The 5,904-nt window shown below is 32.3% G+C and overlaps 1 long non-coding RNA gene across 1 annotated transcript; it reads right to left on the bottom strand.

Moving 5' to 3' along the window:
- Nucleotides 1–1,295: 1,295 nt before the first annotated feature.
- Nucleotides 1,296–3,381, bottom strand: LOC141833855 (uncharacterized). Its single transcript, XR_012602250.1, has 3 exons — nt 3,187–3,381; nt 3,020–3,098; nt 1,296–1,449 (listed from the first exon to the last, which is right to left on the bottom strand). It is a non-coding gene; the product is annotated as an uncharacterized LOC141833855 (long non-coding RNA).
- Nucleotides 3,382–5,904: the final 2,523 nt, after the last annotated feature.

Below are 5,904 nucleotides of genomic sequence, written 5' to 3'. Positions count from 1 at the left end.
TTCAAATTCAAATTTTAAAATTTAAATTTAAAATTCAAATTCAAATTTAAAATTCAAAATTCAAAATTCAAAATCAAATTAAATTTAAAATAAATTAATAATAATTCAAATAAAGAAAAGAAGAATTTAAAACTACGAACTTAATTGTAAAATACTTATAATTATGAAATTAATTAAAAATATTACCTAATGAAATAAAATTTAAAATTGAAAGTGTGTCAAAGTTGATTGACACATTCACAGGATCCACACGAAATGTATTAAATAGAGAATTTGATACATTATTAAAAATATAAAAAAATTACTTAAATTGTTTGACTCATTAATACTTGCCAAGCACATGCATATGTTTTATTTTAAATGCATATAAAATGTAATATTATCATATTTACTTACTGCTTAATCTAGAACAGTTAATTAAAAATACATAAATGATTGACACTCGCCAACATAAAATCAGGATGAGACAAAATAACAATACGTCAGGAAATAACAGTACGTCGAAAAAGCTTGGTTCAAGTAGTCAAATAGGGTAAGAAGTATCTTACTTGATTTCTCAAAAGCTACCTCTCCATACGACTAGTTAGACCATGATTTCTCAAAAAATTCATTAAGATCATAATTTCTTTAAAAAACTTTGTCTAAAAAAGTGATCGTTGTTCTGATAACCAAAAAGGCTCCTGCCTCGTCATGACCTGTAAGTTGATTTTTGAAATGTGGACTTAATTGACTGACGATTAAACCTAAATCTAACACAAAGTCAAACATTTAATAGAACTCAACTAAAATTAATAAAGATAAAATTGATAAATCATATCACACAACCTTTTAGATAACCCTTATAAGCTATGTACTAAGGCACTTAGAATAGATGAATTGATAAGGACAATTAAAATACAAAATTTTAAAAATCTTTTTCAAAAATTATTAAAATATTTTCTAAAAATTATTTTTAAAAATTTGATAATTACTTGAAATTCATGCTTGTTGTATGCATCTATCACATCTTGAGAGTCTGCTGTCCGAAAAATTCGAACAGCATCTCCCCTATAACAATTCAACTTTCCTTAATACATTTTAACATAGGACTCACATGGTCACAAACCACATACCACAATATATACAAAATACCAAACTATATGAATAAGGCACTCACCGTTACTCACTAGTCCAACACATGCATCTAATATAGCAAACCACAACAACAAACCAACAACGTATAAAAGGAAAACCTCAAAACATACCGATATGCATCACAACAAAATAAACGACAAACTCCACAAGTCCACGATAATAAAAAAACTCCGCAACAGAATTATAACACTCAAAATCCACGAATACGAATATAAATCCAACATTCACATAAAGTAAATCAAAGGTCCTCCTGTTGAGAGATAGGGACAGTCTGGCAAAACTCCAAGCTTCAAAGAATACATCTCTATCTACTACCTGGGAGAAAGATAAAAAAACCCCAGAATCTGGATAGTGAGTATGAAATACTCAGTGGATATTAGACAAATAGTGCACAACTAAATAAGTAACATGGGTATCAAAAAAATATACAGTCTCCCAAAATAATACTTAGTGAACAAGGTCAATAATACTACATAACAAATAATAGGTATCATGCAAATTCAACCAATGCATGTAATATCACATAATGCAACAACTATATATCAAACAAATGCAACATACATATGCATAGATGCAGTAAAATAAACTACCAACAAATGCAGGTAAGTAAGCTACCAACAAATGCATGTACAGTATCTATGCAACATACATCACAGGCAACATGCATGGTCACTCACCATCCCCAAACACCCTATAATGAACTGGGGCGCACGACAGGACAACTGCACACGCTCCAATAACAAACCACTACTAATCAAGTGGGGAGCGAGCAGGATATCTCAGGAGAGTTACCTAATTAGTCCTAATTGCACCCAACATAGTACAACAAATGCTCTCACTCATATCTCACTATCACATAGTATCAAGTGAGTGCTAACAACAACAACTGTCAATTACACCTTTTACTATCATGTATATGTCATAATATTCAGCTCAATAAGTAATGACTACATCTACTCAAGCATAATCAACATCAATCAGGACAAGTAGTCAATCAGATTAACAACAAATAAATGAGACTATATTGATAGCAACTAGATCATATAAGAGGTCAACAATTATGTAACAAGCAACGTGTAATAAAGATAACCACAAGATAATTAACAACATGTTTATAATAAGTTATGCATTACGAACAAGACCTGTATTGACTAAGTACAAGAGTACCCATCTGATATGACGCACATCAAAATAAGAACCCCAAATACAAAACTCCGTATATAACAGGATTCACAAATCAAGGTCCTACAACTTATAAAATACAACACTGATTAAATACAACAATATATTTAATTTTGCAACAAAGTAAATCTCATACTATACTATAATCTATCAACCCTAACTTCACTTGCCCTACTACACCATTATCCTCAACCGGATCCAATTAACACAATTAAACTCATTCTCTTAACCACAGCCGAATCTAAATTAACCTAACCAAATTATAACTAATCGCATAAATCCTTAGTAAATTCAAGATCACCTATAATCAGATTTAACTCAACTAACTCACAACAACAGATCAATCTATTAACCCTAACTCCACCGAATCCCACATCAAGACCAGACCAAATCAGTGGTGAGTCCTTCAACAATTTGAAACAGATCCAACATCAATAAAATCCTAATCAATAGATCAATCAACCACAAAACCATATCCACAACAGATCAATACCACAATCCAATCGAAACCCAACAGCAAACAAACTAAACGTAACAGAATTGAAATCTCAACACTATCTATGAAATCTAATCAATCCAACAGAACCAACAAATCTCATAGAATCTCAACATCACAGTAAACCCAACCAAATCAAAATCTCAACATCCAAACAACCACAAAATTGATCACTGTATCAAAACCTAACCGGATTCAAAAGGTTACCTCACAGATAGAACCCTAGAAACCCAACTCAGCTTCGATTCTTCCCTCACTGTCGAGCACCGCCGTCAACTCTACCGATCTGTGAGTTCAATCCAATTCCGAAATCAACAACCTAGAGATCCAAGAAATCCCAACGCAGCCACACTAACCAGGAATCAAACTCTTACCGATCAAGATCCTTCAGATCTGAGCTCCTCCCCTGTTCGCGTCACGCCGATCACCGCCACCCAATAAATTCCAACCACCCCGGCAAGAACTTGGACTCATCGACCGAAACTCTGATCACCGATAATAACTGCAACGTCTGTAGGAAGGGAAGAAGATGGGCACGATCGCACGATCGAGAGGAGAAGAAGAGAAGAAATCTAGATCTCGCGATCGGGAACAAGAATAGGGTCGCGGCTTTAAAGTTTTCTTAACAGGTTAATGGATTAAACCCGACCCGAACCCAAATTCATTTAATTCGGGTTGATTAATAGGGCTAAATGGGGCTGATTGGGCTTATTGGGCTTATTGGACTGAGTTAATTGGGCTTCAACAGTAAATCCAAGTTTGAGCCCAAACCCATTAAATTAAACATGGATTAAATCCCCCTTAATCCTTGTTAACCAATTAGAGCTAAATTATTTATAATTAATCCTAAAAAATTTCTCATATCTTACAGTATCTATATTATAGTTTTCAAAACATTATATATTTGAAAATTAGTTAACCAACACTTAGACACAAACTTTTAGGTCAACACTATGCCTAAGAATCATAAAACACATAGGCAAAAAATTCTTATGAGTAATAAAGATATCCTAAAAGAGTGTCTAGTTGAGGGGAGATCATTCTTGAAAGACTTTATCTTTAAAAGACCTTTTAAAAATTAAGTTTAAAAATTTTAACATTTTAAAAAAAAAAATTTTAATTCTTATTTTACAAAATTTTTGAAAATTATACTTTTAACTTAGAACAACTCTTAAGACACATAGGAAGATTGTCTTGTAATCAATAAAGAACTCTAAGGGAGTGTCAGATTTAGGAGAAGTACAAACTTAAAAGCTCAATTAAAAATTATATTTTAAAAATTATAAATTATTTGCTCTATTGATTTAGATTAACCTCTAAGACACTTAAGGAATTTGCCTTGTGATTAAGAAAGAGTCCTAAGGAAGTGTCAGATTTAGGGGGAGATCTAAATCGAAATAGTAAAATTATTTCAAAATTATTTCTTATAAGCTCCTCAAAATTAGTTTTTTTAAAAATAAATATTTTAACATCTTTGAAAATTATTTCAAAATCATATTTTAAATATTATCCATTATCCTTTTTGATTTGGATCAAACCCTAAGACACACAGGGAGATTATTTTGTAATTAACAAAGAACTTTGAGGGCATATCAGGTTAAAGGAAGATTCTGACTTGAAAGGATAATAACTAATTTTTTTCAAAAACTATCTATTTTAAAAATACTTATTTTGAAAACTATATTGAAAAACCATTTTGAAATATGCTGAAAACCTTTTTAAACTCATTTGGAAAACCCACTGAAAAATTAATTTAAAAATTCTTTACTAAGTTATTTTAAAAATCTTTTCAAAATTTATGTTTGAAAATTATCTCAAAATTTATATTGAAAATACTCTTTCAAAAGAAATTATTTCAATATTTATTTTGAAAACTTTATTGCAAAACTATGTTTATCTTTCAAAAACTTGATTTGAAAAGCTTTTGAAAAATTATTTTGAAAAGGTTTTCTGAAACTTATGACAAATTATTATGAAAATATTTTTGTGAAAAACTCTTTTCAAAATTATTTTTTAAAATTTACTATGCTTTTTCAAGAACTGTCAAGACTAAATTGTGACCATAGGCATTACCATGATTGTTGGTGTAAAATGGAATTAAAATTAATCAATCTTTTTGGTGTATAAAAAGGGGTAGAATGGAATTAAGTTAATCATATAGAATTCTCCCAAATCGTTAAACCTTGACCTGAAATTAACTTAAAAAATTAACAAACATCAAAAGGGGAAAGATTGTTGGTGCAACGAACACTAAGTCTGATCCTAGAGTTTCGATATTTGACAATACACCTAGGTCTGATCAGTTTAACCAAAGGTTGATCCAAACATGACCTAATGTTTGGATGTGAGTGAAGTATAGTCAAGTCAATTTGACCAGAAGACTAGCGAGAAGTCCTAGTCGGTTAGACTAGGTAGTGAAAGTCCTAGTTGAAGGCTAGGCAGTTGAAGTCATGATCTGGAAGATTGGGTAAGTCTTGGTGAGTAAAGCTAGGCAAGAAGTCTTGGTGAGTGAAGCTAGACAAGGAAGTCCTAGCTGAAGACTAGGCAGTGGAAGTCCCTAGTCTGGAGGATTAGACGAAGTCTTGGCAAATCAAGTGCACCAGGTGAAAGTCCATTCCGATCAAGTGGATCAGATGGCTGGCAAGAAATCCAGACAGATCAGGTGGATCAGATGTCGGATGAAAGTCTAGGCAGGTCAGGTGAACCAGATGTCTAACAAAAATCCTGAGGGCCGAGGATCGAGGTTCCGAGAAACAGCTTGATCTCCTCTAACCAAGCCAATTTGATCATTTATTGGAAATTTTATCTTCTGATGAAAAGTAGAGGCTACTGCTTGGAAAGCACTAAGTGCAGGTCTTCCCAGAATAACATTGTACGAGGATAGAGCATCTACTACTGTAAAAATAACAATTCGAGTTTGAATTAAAGGTTCTTTCCCTAAAGAGAGGGGTAGGCTAATCTGTCTCAGTGGCTGTATTTCATGCCCAGTGAATCTGAATAGGGCAGTAGTCATGGATTTTAGTTTGGATTTCTCTATCTACATCTGACTGAAGGCTTCTTTGAATAATATGTTGACAGAACTTCCTATATCC

Source organism: Curcuma longa, chromosome 8 (assembly GCF_044706935.1).
Source record: "Curcuma longa cultivar G26 ecotype Majalengka, Jawa Barat chromosome 8, ITB_CL_G26_1.1, whole genome shotgun sequence".
Lineage (NCBI taxonomy): Eukaryota > Viridiplantae > Streptophyta > Magnoliopsida > Zingiberales > Zingiberaceae > Curcuma > Curcuma longa.
Note: the sequence above shows the minus strand (reverse complement) of the source record. Positions and strands in the feature narration are given on the sequence as shown.